The sequence below is a fragment of the Aptenodytes patagonicus genome, chromosome 19 (assembly GCF_965638725.1).
Source record: "Aptenodytes patagonicus chromosome 19, bAptPat1.pri.cur, whole genome shotgun sequence".
Classification (NCBI taxonomy): Eukaryota; Metazoa; Chordata; class Aves; order Sphenisciformes; family Spheniscidae; genus Aptenodytes; species Aptenodytes patagonicus.
In genome coordinates, this window is record NC_134967.1 from 4,851,944 (window position 1) to 4,864,689 (window position 12,746).

A 12,746-nucleotide genomic window follows, 5' to 3' on the forward strand; every position below is an offset into this window, starting at 1 on the left:
AGGCAAGGGGCCCGTGGGGCCCAAGGTGGGAGCAGGGTAGCAATAGGTTGGTGTAGTGAAACACGCCTGGTGTTTCACTAGCGCCTGCTAATCACGGGAGAGAAAGGGACCAAGCACACCTTTATACGCTGGATACCAAGGACATACAGGTTATGTACCCATTTTTTTTTTCGTCCTCCAACCTGTTGTACGGGTCCGTTGGCTGCAGGGGAAACCCACCCAGGCACCAAACCACTGTGCGAGGGCCCATCCCACCAGAGCCCGAAGGTGCCTCAAGGGTCGGCCACTTCTCAGACGCGCCACGGGGCTGCTATCGCCCTTTTGCACAGAGCATCTCTCTGACTTGTCACGGGAAATTAGCGGTTCCAAAGAAGCAGCAGATGGGGATAAGAAATGTTTCCAGTGTTCAAAGACAATCACTCTCCTCTGTCTCATTAAATTTTCAGCAGCAATTAGATACCCAAAGACCATTTGCTCATTTGAAAAATCTCTTTCTCTTCACACGTCTCCTCTTGCACTTGAGAAGTGCCCACCGTACTTTGGGTCACAAATAGTAAGAGATTGTGAACCCGGATTTGCGCTTTTAATTATTCCACTCCCACACATGGAAACAAACAATCTTGGTACCGGACACGGTTAGCATTAGCGCGTTGCCCCAGCTGGTCCTGCAATTTTACGACTGCCAGAATCACCTTTTTTCCTAAAGCTTCTACTGCTGGAGGCATGTGATTAAGGTATAAATTTTTTTTTCCCCATGTTATAATCCAAGAAAAGCTCATTATCCTTGCAACCTGACTCATTTTTTTCCCTGAACATTACTAGTTGGCAACACAGATATCTTACCATCGGTACAAAATGTGACTGTTGAAACATTCGTTCTTCAACTCCATTTGAATCTACTATCACATCTTAATGTGACCTTTTAAAGCTCAGAAACTGTCTATTTTAAATCATTGGCCCTGACATGTGTTGAAGATATTTTTAACAGACTGTTTACAGGAATTCTGGTTTCTGTTCTGCTATTTTTTTTTCCTTTTCAACAGCTTTTCTATTCATCATCTTCAAGTTTCACATATAGGACTGTACTAAACACTTACAGGACATTTGCCCACACGGCCTGTGAGAAATTGGACAACAGAAACCTTAGGGAAGGGAGAAAGGAACTGAAAGTCAGAAAAACAGTCGCAACCTGCTAGATTAAAGATCCAAGACCTCCAGGAAGAACAGAAGGGAAAGGTCAGTTAGTTGTTTTTCCTCTGTGTTACTGAGAACAAAACAGTGCTAACGGGTTTGAGGAAAACCCTCGTAAGAAGGGCTTGTGGCGTCCACGTGGCATTATTCCAAACCCATCCAGTGTTAGGCATGTGCTAGGCGTGCCGGTTCAAAAAGACCATCTCCACGCCATACCTACCTGGTATAAATTTACCCGGAGTCGTTCACAAAACGCCGAAAGGTTAATTTTGTATTCTCAGCTCTTAAGTTCTCTTGCCACGCAGCGGGCACGTGCTCCATGTCACTTATTCTGGCGAATTTGCCAGAAACATGATTTCATGCTCCTGCTGAGTCAGGGGTCAGCCTCGTCCTGCTTGGCGAACGATGCAGACCCCAGCCTAGTATTCATGACTGTCGCACCGTGGTCCAAGTTTTACGCAGGACTCATTAGGAGAGTGCAGAGGAGAGAAGAATGGTCATTTTTTGGTATAATTGCAGGGGCTGATCTCTGCTAGGGGGACATGGCAGCTCTGTCCCCAGTTAAGAGCCCTGCAATTATAACAAATCGGGTAAAGTGCGGCAACTACAGCTTGACCCCAATCTAAGCATCAGGCAAAGAAGAAAAGTTGGTATCTAAAACTGATGTGGACGTGGTTGTTGGATAACACAAACTGACTTTCATTTAAATTAGTATTTGCCATGGATAAACGAATGCACTTGAAAACAAGAAGGGATATTCTCTCAGACTGCATTATAAAGGACATGCCCTGCGGACCACCCAGGGACAGTAGAAAGACAAATGGACAGGAGGAAAGGGATGACGAGCTTTCAGATGTTCTGCATCACACAACTGCTGGCTTAGGGTACAAGTCTTTGCAGGATAAGGAGCGTCCAAAGCTCACAGGAGAGACTCCCTACAGATGGGGATAAAAACCCCGCAGTGCTTGGCTAGGGTTAAGGGCTGCTCTCTGTTATATATTTAGCAAATCTAAAGTGCAATTTTCTTTTCATCTTTTGGCTGTACCCCAGTTACAGTGACTACTCACATGAATACCTTCTTTTTATGTCCCTTTTCTTCAAGGAAGACTTTTTTGAGCCCTTAGTCTTAATTATCAGTCTTTCATAGCTCCACCTCTTGGCATTTATCCTCACATCTTTTTTCAGGTTGTTTCCTCTCTTCGCTGCTCCAGGTGCACCATTCTTGCACATCTGCTTACCGTCTCGGCATCCCTTTACGCAATGGAGATGGTTGGAAACACTGGCTGTACGGCTCCTAACCATCTCCCTTCCAAACCCCTTCTCTACACCAATTTGCTGCATGAGAAATTTAGCCAGTGTTCGTAGCCTAGATGGTCAGCTTTTGGAGGAAAAAGGAACGGAGGGAGAAAGAGGAGGAAGATGACAACAAGCAAGTAACGTAACCACAGTGCCTTGATGTTTACAGGACTGCCCGGCAAGAACGCTTTCAACTGCCAGTGGGGCATCTGGAGAGAAAAACACCGTGCCTGCCCTCCTGGGTCCCAAGCCACATAGATGTTGGCAATTTTAGTAAATAGTAACATTTGTGAAGCTGTATTCACCACTTCTACAGACGAGGCTACAAGTAGCCTCTCTTATCCTCCACGTACTGGGGTACGGTGTAAAAAAAACAAACAAACAAAAAAACCCCCACCAAACTCGCCACATTTAATTGCACCACAAAGCAAACAGGAAGACAGAGCAGTTTTAGGAGGGTTGCAACTATTTGCTCCATGTGGTTAACACTACCCAACAGGCGGGAAACCGCGTTTTTGCTTCAGCTATGCAGTTGGTCTGCAAATACGGCTGGTAACTTGCTCTTATTTAAAAGTCAAAAGAGGTTTTTTTGGCAACAAGATCTGAAATAGGATCACAGCCGCATGAAGTGTACAACACTGATCCACACCGGCTATCACAGAGGTGAGCAGCAGAGCTCATCTGTGTAAGTACAGCCACAGGATACCTCCTTCGCTGAGAAATGCCTGTGGCCAAACCAAACAGTACTTCAAGATTTGAAGATCACTGTTTCTTTTTGCATCTTATATGAAGGGTCTCTGTGCTATAGCATAATGCTACACTGCTACAGGCTTTTCATTCTTTGCTGGGATTTCTTTAAGCACATATATATGATTTGGGGCACCTAGGCTCTCTTGCAAGCAAGCAATGTGCACGCTGAAGGGAAGTTAGGATATTAGGATAAACTGTACTAAGTATTTTAGCTGCACCTTACAGCCTCCAACTGCTGTACACATTCATTTTCATATTTTGAACTTTCCAATTTTCCATCTTCAAATAGCCAGAGCTGCCACAGCCTTACCAATCACGATGAACTTCATAAACAGCTCAATACTGCTGTATTTTACAGATGGTTATTCAAGTAGGACACAATATAAAAAGATGAGGGGAAGACTAGACCTTCATCACTTTGAAAATCAGTGCTAATGCTCTAAGGAAAGCATTGACTAATCTAAAACAACTGCGGATCCAAAACCTCCTAAACTTTGTTGGGGAAATTCAGATATGAATTCACAGTTTTAATGTCAAGCCCCGTAAGATTATTCATACGGCAGTCAGCAGTGTGGTAGGACACTAGTGACAGATAACTGCACAAACTGCTCAACTAGCCAGAAGTATTATCAAAGTGAGCACTCATCCCAGGGAAACCAAGCTCTGATGTAGCACTGGGAGTGCGACAGCACCAACCTAATTGGACATAAATTCCTGTTTGATAGGAATATACCACTACTACTAATAAAGAACAAATAGTAAATGTTGCTAATACATTCAGAATACAAACGCTTTCATTTGTACTGCTTAATAAACTTAAATAGTATGTACCGTAAACTCCGCATGCCCATGCTTTTCCTCCTTTGTTCTTGACACGCAAGAAAACCAAGGCACAGAAATAAATTGGCCAAAAGTTACATAGGAGGATGGCAGAAAAATCAGATTAGACCTCTGGTGTCCTCACTAAGGGACTTGTTTTATTAGGATAATATAAATTTACTTGGTAGAACATCTATATGTTAGAAAAGCGGAGGAAATGGTGACTTAGAAAACTGATTAGCTCCAGAATAATTCTAGCAGGTTGGGAGGCGACTGGGCAAAGGACAGCAAGTGCATTGGGACCCACGACTGGTGGAAATGTAAAGAGATGATGGACAACAACTGACCACCCAGGAAAGAGCTGCAAGGAAGACGATCCCACAGTTCCTACGATAATGCTGGCTCCTGCCAGGGCTGAGGAAGGGAAGGAGGCTGTGAGGGCACAAAGAGAATTTCCCTGGGCAGAGCAGCAGAGTCAGGAAACGTGGATTTGCTGCAGCCAGCGGTGCAAGGATTGCAGGGCAGTAGCCCCTGACGTGGGTCTCTGGAAAGAACAGAAACTAGCAAAAGGCTGCGTTGAATAAAACTGAGAGGAGAAATTCACCACAACACCTTCTTAGAATGAAAACTAAAACTACCACCTCTCTCAAGAGGTCACTATCACAAGTCTCAGGTTCCACTTTCCCCCAGCTCAAGTTCCACAAAATTGGCATGGTCCCCTGCTAAGGACAAGGCAGGGGACAAACACCAGGCAAGGATATTTAGGGGAACAAAAACCAAAGGATCACAAGCACATTTACCAGCTTTACCCAGCATGGGTTGCATTAACCTGGGGGGACCACAGAGACAGGGACAAGGGCCTCGCTGAGCACCAGCTCTTTGCTGCCCTGGGCTGACCACCTCCTTGCACTGCTAACTTGTCACGTCCTGAAGCGCACATCCTTAACCAACCCTGAAACAGATGCTGTTTTTCTCCTATTCCTCATCTACGCTCAAGCAACCTTCCCAGGAGGAGGATATTTCTCTGAAGAAAAATGCGGCAGTTATTTCATAGCTTGGACTTTGGGACAGCTGAGTGCACAGTGAATTGTTTTTCTTCCAAGAACAAGGCCACAGTTTGCTTGTTGATATTGTCACAAGAGATATTTCAGAGAAGAAAACCACGACAAAGCCTCAGCACGTTTTTCTCTTCGTTTGCTGGACATGCATTCAAACAAAAAAACCTCACTAAGCAAAATCTTTCCATGAGCTGTATAGGAACTGATGGTGAATTATTAGGGGGTGGGATTCAAGGACCTGAGCAGCCTGTTTGTTCAAAGAGCCTCTGAAATAGCGTCAAGCCTGGGACCTCTGAATGACAGCGAGAAGGGAGAACGATGACAAAGATACTCAGCTCTCTTGCTGAAGGCCAGAATAGCGTACTTTGGTGTCCTTGCCCAGACAAAAATACTGTTTTATTTATGTGACTACACATTTAAATGAAGGATATTGCAGACTTGAGAACAAGGCATTCCTCCATGATTTCCCCATAAGTGTTTGCAGAGGAAAAATAAGCAACAAGAACTGACCTGAGTTAGCTGCAGCAAGCAGCTGAGATTCCTATCTTGATCATGAGCAACACCACAGGACTTCTAAAGGAGAAAAACCCCTGGAGGCAGTTCTCCTTAGGAGGTTATCAAAATGAACCAGGAGGCTTCGTTTGATACCTCCTTGGTTGTTTCTTCATCAGAATTTCAAAGTTACAACCTCTGCCTGTGCCAAAGTATTGCATTAAGGAAAAAACAAGTTCTCTTAATTGTTGGTGTTGCAAGGAGCACAACATCCCAGAGAACGGAGTGGAAGGTATTAGTCAAATGCTAGATGGGAGGAGATGCTACTGACCCAGTTCTGCAAGATACGTGCGGCTACAGCTATGTCAGGGATACAGTTTGAGTTACTGACTGCAAAAATGTAAGACAAAATGGTTTGGAGAAAAAACACAAAACCAAACCAACACCAACAAAAATCCCCACCAAAATTACACACGCTGCTCCGAAAACCCAAGACTTAATGCTTTCAAGGACAGGACCTGGAGTAAGGTACGCACGTTCTACACCTCATACTGGCACTGATGCCGTGGCCTTTAATAAGTTGTTTCACCTGTTTCTCTGCGTGCAGAATACAGATAATATTACTTCCGTGTTTCACAGGGTATTTTGTGAAGCTTTGCTGTTTATACAAGTCATTTGAGGTCTTTAACTGGTGGTGCTACAGAAGTTCAAAGCATCAATGTTTCAACACAAAATATTGTTTACTTCTTTATCACTTCAAAATATAATTGCATACATACACACAGCATTTTCCCACACACACAAGGAATGCCTCTCAAAAACTCACTTCTGTTTTTTTGATACAAAAACAAAGAATGTCAAATAGAAATGGACAGAAGCTACATCCCTTCTCTATCGGTTCTTCAGGAGGGACAAACAACTTTCCTCTCTTTTTTTTGCAATACCATTTCTTGGGAGTACTTTTTGCAGAAAGTGAGTGATCTATAAAACCACAAATTTCCATTATGAGTTGTAACTGCCTGTTTAACTAAACCACGCTATTTAATCTTGAAATTACTGTTAGGGGATTCTGGATCCTTTTCTTTGCTACCAGAAGAAAAGCAGCACCCAGTCTTCCCACACTCAGAAGTACTGTTTAAGATCACATGAGTGTTGGGTTCTCAAAAAATATAAAACTAGACCTCAGTGATAAAGTCAGAGCACCAAAAAAAAAAACCCCAAAACAAACAACAATAAAAAACCCGAAGTCCTTCATCCAGTTTGGGAATTTTGGGGGTCCTTATTAATTGTTTCCAGTAAGACCGGATCTTGCAAACTTTTGTGTGGGTGGCTGGCTGCACGCTGAAGACAGACAGATGCAGGTGCCTGCCTGCACTGCATGATTTTGCACACACTCATGAGTTTGTTGTATTTGTATATTTTGTTTGTTTAGTTTTATTTGATGTTTAAAGTGTGTATTCCAAACTAAGCAACATTCAGAACCCAAACAAACACACTCTCTGCGTAAAAACCAGAATATACGTATCATGTTACAACATGAGGCAGATGCCAGTGACAAATACTTTAAGAATTTTTTTAGCAGCCACCTGAAAAATCACTTAAGAGTCAGAAATAAGTAGCAAAGGCCATTACATGAGTCATTAATGACAACAAGGAGAAAAGGAATGTGAAAGGAATTTTTTTCCTTTTTTCTAAAGTGAGAGATGGCTTTGGCTGAAAGAAAATTATTATTTTTACTGTTACCAGAGTAAAATTTCCATTTGTGAACAGGGGAATTTCCACCTGAGATATATTAATGAAGAATCATTTACATAGCTGGAGATAAAACTACAACTTTTACCCTGGGAACAGTGTTGAAGGAAAAACAAACTCTTTTCGGTAGCAGGAAAGTGCAAAATTTTTGTCCTCAAATTTTGGTCCAGAAATAGATAATGTTTGTTTTCATTAAGTCTTTAAAAATACTTACAAAGAAGAGAAGATGTATTTCACAGAAGCAAACATTCCAGCCAGCCTAAACAGAACTAGGACTGGGGAACTGTACCAGACAAGTATTAACTACATTAAGCACTTACGCTATATGCTACAAGGGCGAGCGTGCCTCTCAAAATAAAATAAAAAGCTTCATTGTTTATTATTACAGTGTCATCATTTAAAACGTGGCAGCAGCCAGGATTTGAGTGAGGTCGGGTCTCCCCTCACATCAGCAGGATGCACTTAAGCAGCTAAATTTGCTGCCTCAAAGGATTTTTGCAGGTCTCACCCTGCCCCTTTCCATGACACTGGCCACGCTACAAACTCGCTGCCTTAGTTTCCCTTTCAGGACAGTGGGAACAGCAACATTTAGTATTGGATCACGTAAGAGATTAGCAGGTTGGGGTTTTTTTCCTGTCTTTATTGCTGGCTTTTCTGCCAGCAATATTTCTGCTTTTCCCCACAAAAAGGGGCAAGTCAGAGAGTACCACAAACCAGCAAAGTCTTTAAAATCAGTCACCTAAGAACAGAGAGATAGGGGACTCTGGTGGGGAAGAGCCTTCAGGAAAGTTCTCCACCAGCCCAAAATCAAAACCACCTGCCCCAGTGCAGAAATCAGCAGCAAGTCACAGCCCGAGGGATAATTTCGGCCAGCCCTTGGGATGGGTCCCCGGCACACGGTTTGGTCGGAAGGAGCTGCTCAGCGCTAGGCTGGCATCCAGTAGCCTGCTACGTTTTAATGCAAGGGTAGGAATGGACATCTCCAGCAAAGCCTAGGTGTTTTGTAAGTCCGCCTGAGTGCGGATACACTCCTTCCGCAACACCCCTAGGAATAAACCTTCTTCCTATTAGAATGCTTAGGAGCGGCATCACCCCCCACGTCCACTCTCTTACCCAGATAAATGAGACACGCGTCCTACGGCGGGCAGCAATCAGCCTTACACTGCCACGCTGGGTGGAGAGGTGCTGCCTACGGGCACACACGTGCACATACAAAACAAGAGGTGAGCTACATGCAAAACAGCAAAGCAAGACACACAGGTGCATTTAAGATAGGCATTGTATCTAAGCTGTTGACAAAAACCCCAACTCACTCCCACATGTGTATCTTGTACCACATCCTTTTGGGTCATCTGGAATTTTTATCGTCAATAGTTGCAGCATTTGCTTCTTTTTCCTGGGACTTGAGGAAAAAAAAAAAAAGGCACATTCTTCTGCAAATATCATATGTCGTTATGATTTGCAGACTGGGTTTTGCACATACAAGACACGCCACTTCTTTCTGAGCGTATGTTGTCCAGGCCCTCATCCCAATGGCTGCCTTTCAAAGCCAAAGCACCGCGCTCCTGGTAGCTCACCTTCCCTCAACACCCATGAAAAAGTGAAACAGATTTATTTATTTATTCATTTTAAATCTTTTGCCTTCAAGTTTCCAGGAAGACCGTGCTGCTCATTTGTCAGGGCTTATTTCAAGGAAAATACTTGAATATTTGAAAATTAAGGGGGGGGGGGGAAGAGTCCCAGTCATTTAACTGGTGCTTTAGCTGAGTCTAGCACATTAAATAAGTCAACAACTCCTAAACAGATAGTAACACTGAATATTCAAATCCAATTATTAAATCAATTGAATGATGGCAGTTTCCATGTGCAGTCTTAATTACTTACTAGAAGAGTTTGCAGTCTATCTTCATATTTGTACATTTTACAGCCCCGAGGCTTCACCTAAGTGGTTTTTCCATTTTAACTGAAGGACAGCAATATAACGCAAATTACCCCAGCTTACACACCTTTGCATGTACAACCGCTCAGTCGGTTGGAGAATCGTAAAGATCTTAGACTGAATTTGATACAACTTTATTTCCACTAGGTCCTCAATAGCCAGCTTCTGTATTAGTATGACAAGCACACAGCAACTCACCCCCCCGTCTCTTTTAAACAGGAAAAATTTTGGTCTTATCCAGACTGCCTGGAAGTTCCTTTTCTAAATTGTCTCTGCTGTAAGCCTGCTGTGCACCATCACAAAGACCTCAAGTCCAGCTTTACACTGAGAGGAATAAATCATCAAACAAAAGCAGCCATAAAGCACCTGCAGCCTGTGGTGCTGGTGGGGGCTCAGCAAGATGACAACTTTGCGTTGAATTTCCTATTTTATTTCCTTGTTACCTGCAACAGGAAAAACCTCAACCTCTCATTTCCTTCCTCCTACCCACTTTCTGTTTAGTGTTTTGAGCGACTGGTGTAAATTAGCTACAGTCAGCAGCCAGATTTTCAATTTGCTCTTTTTCTGAAGTCCACAGGTAGAAAGACACAGAGCAAAGTCTCCTGGATAAAACGAGAAAACGACAGGGGTAAGGAGAGGACAGTAACAGACACACAGAGTTAGCAGAGCTCCCAGGCAGCAAGAGGCATGATGCTTGTATGCCTACAGGAAGAAACCAGGGGCACACCACTGCCAAAAGGGAGATGGATTGTGCCACTGAGTTCATGCACAGCTTTGGCAAGGTGATGCTTCCAGAATTAGGCTTGGAAATTTAGTGCGATCTGAGCAGCCTCTTTCCATAAGCACCAGCTTCATAGGTACGTGCTATTGTGTACAGCACGGTAACATTGCCAAAGCAGATTGCCAAGCCACACTGCTCTGCGTGACTTTGAGAATTAAATCATCTGGAGTTCCCATTAGAGATACCAAGAAACATGGAAACCACTTGAAAACATAGACCGAATACAGACATCTGCGAGTACCGCAAGAGGGGATGTAGCTTGTTTCCAGTGACCTGACCATAAAACCCTAATTCTAGAAAGAAAAGTTTTGGAAGAATTAGCAACAAGAAACAAGGCACCAGAAAAGGGAACTACTCCGTTTATGTTAGTCAAAGAGCCTCTCTTTACCATCCCATTTCAAACCGCTATATTCTCAGCCAAAGAGCAGCGCTCTTACGACGGGGAACAGCAGGGAACTTTGCTTGCTTTGCTCTGAGAGGTCAGAGATTGCCAGGTCTTGAGGTAGATATTTTGCTAGGAAGCACTGGCGTGAACACTGTCCAAAGAGCTTATGGGCACTGAACTGCCTGTAGCATGAAGCCTGCCATGCTTTACCAGCTGGGCAATCCCAGCATTGTCACTACAGTGCAGATGCACGTGGCTTGCAAAACTGCAAACTGTATCAGCAACTGTCTCGGGCTATGCAGGCTGGAGAAGGGGGGGGGAGCGAAAGTAAAACATGACTGACACTGCCTCTTGTTGCGGTTATCTGCTTGCGAGATGTGTGGTTCACCAGTCAGATGCCCAGCAGGTTAACAAGCCTCCTGCAGACATACGGCACAACACGCCAGTGAACCCCTAATGGCAACATTTCCTGCCCGCTTCTGTGGTGACCACCCACCACCCACCTGCTCATCCGTCAGGTTCCTTTGCGATGCTCTGGGGAGCCAAAATGCTCACTCAACTCCCTAAAGAAAAGTTTGCAAAGAAAAGGGGCCTTTAAAGACATTTCCTCCCCACCCCCAAAAGCCCCCAACAAAAATATACCTAGCTACTACACATGTGATTCCTTCCGTGGCAAAAGCAAAAGAAATTCACAAGCCCTTTGACACTAAAAATATATCCTTCCTCTTCCTCAGACTTCTCCTTTTACAGAAGCATTTCTCTTTCTGTGCCGTTTCCCAGCCTGTCACACTTGTCTCTTTTACTAGCTCCCACCCTGGAGCCAGACGAACGTCCTCTCAAAACACAGAGCTCCTGATAATGCCATATGGGCTTTTAATGTCACGCCATTACAACCCAAGCCACAGCACCCACTTACAGACCACTCAGTGCTAACAGGTCATGCCCTGACTATTCCTCCATGCACATTATTTATTTACCATTCTTCTCTTCCTTCAATGCTTTATTGATTGCTGCTGCTTATTCCCGTGCTCTCTGCTTGTGCATTCCCTGTGTTGGGAGGTCATACGCAGCAGTGGGGGAACGGAGGCTAGCACTACTTTGTTCCTGGAACACCGGACAGTCTTTTCCCTGTGGTCACATAAATATCCACACGGCAAACTTTAAGATTGGAGTGGCTCCCTCAGATTAGCAAATGACAAAAAAAAAAAACCAACCCACCCCTCAAAACCCATACCTGATATTTTTTTCACTGCTGAATCCGAACCAGCAAAAGCCCAGAGATTTGAATGTATTTTGCCAAGAGGAGAGATGCACAAGTACATGCATCTGATCTCATTTACCAGAATGGCTGAGGTCTTGTCCCCCACGGCTCCTGTCTTTACTGAACCTTTGACTTCCCTTATCGCTGACAAGCATGCCAGCATGTTTGGTGATAACAGATTACTTGGCACTGGGAGTTGCTCAATCCAGGGCTTCGCAGCGCTTTTCCCTACTCCTCTTCCTGAACCTCTTTTGTGGGGTCCAGCTGACCAAAGGAGGGAAAGCAGCCAAAAGTCTAATCAATTTACAAATGACAAGAAATAGCATATGAAATCCTGCTATGTTGCAAAAAAAGTAAAGATGAGGACACCTGACAAACTTGCACGGGAAAGAGAGCTCACAGAGCAAAGTCTTCCCCTTCAGGCACTTTAGAGATAGCAAAATGGCCAGCCATGGGACAGTCAAACCTTGATTAATTTTTTATCACCTTCTCGATGGTCAGTGTTTCCAGCTCATCAACAGATGGCTGTGCCTGCTACCTTGGCTGTACTTTGGAGACCTTGTAGCTACAAGCTGGCATGGGTAAACACATGTCCTGACAGTTCTGCCCACATGTGAATTAGCAAAGAGTGAATGAGCCCAGTAAACAGTGCTCCCATCATCTGGGTCCAGGGGAAAGCGGTCTTCCTCCATGCTGGCAGCATCAGGAGAAGACACTGAGTGTGAATTGTCCAGCAGTACTCTCCACTTAGTCCCTTGGGATCCCTCTTAGCAGAAAATTAAAACCGGTCACGCTGCTTCTCTTATGTCACAAAAAATAGAGGAAGAGGCCATTAAAAAAAAAAAAAAAGCAGCAGCATAACTGATTCTGAAAACAATGTTTTTCTCTGCTCTAAATGAGGAGGTCAGCAGCTCTGATTGCATGTGTGCAAATTCCCCCAAAGTTTCCCTGAAACTTTCCATTACAGAGAGGCAACTGAGCTCTAGTAAAGACAGCCATTAAGTTTATGCTGATACTGATTT

General features: G+C 44.0%; 1 protein-coding gene across 1 annotated transcript in view; it reads right to left on the minus strand.

Moving 5' to 3' along the window:
• The window catches only part of PIK3CD (phosphatidylinositol-4,5-bisphosphate 3-kinase catalytic subunit delta), a 55,832-nt gene that overhangs the window by 29,614 nt on the left and 13,472 nt on the right, over positions 1-12,746 (minus strand). The window lies entirely within an intron of this gene.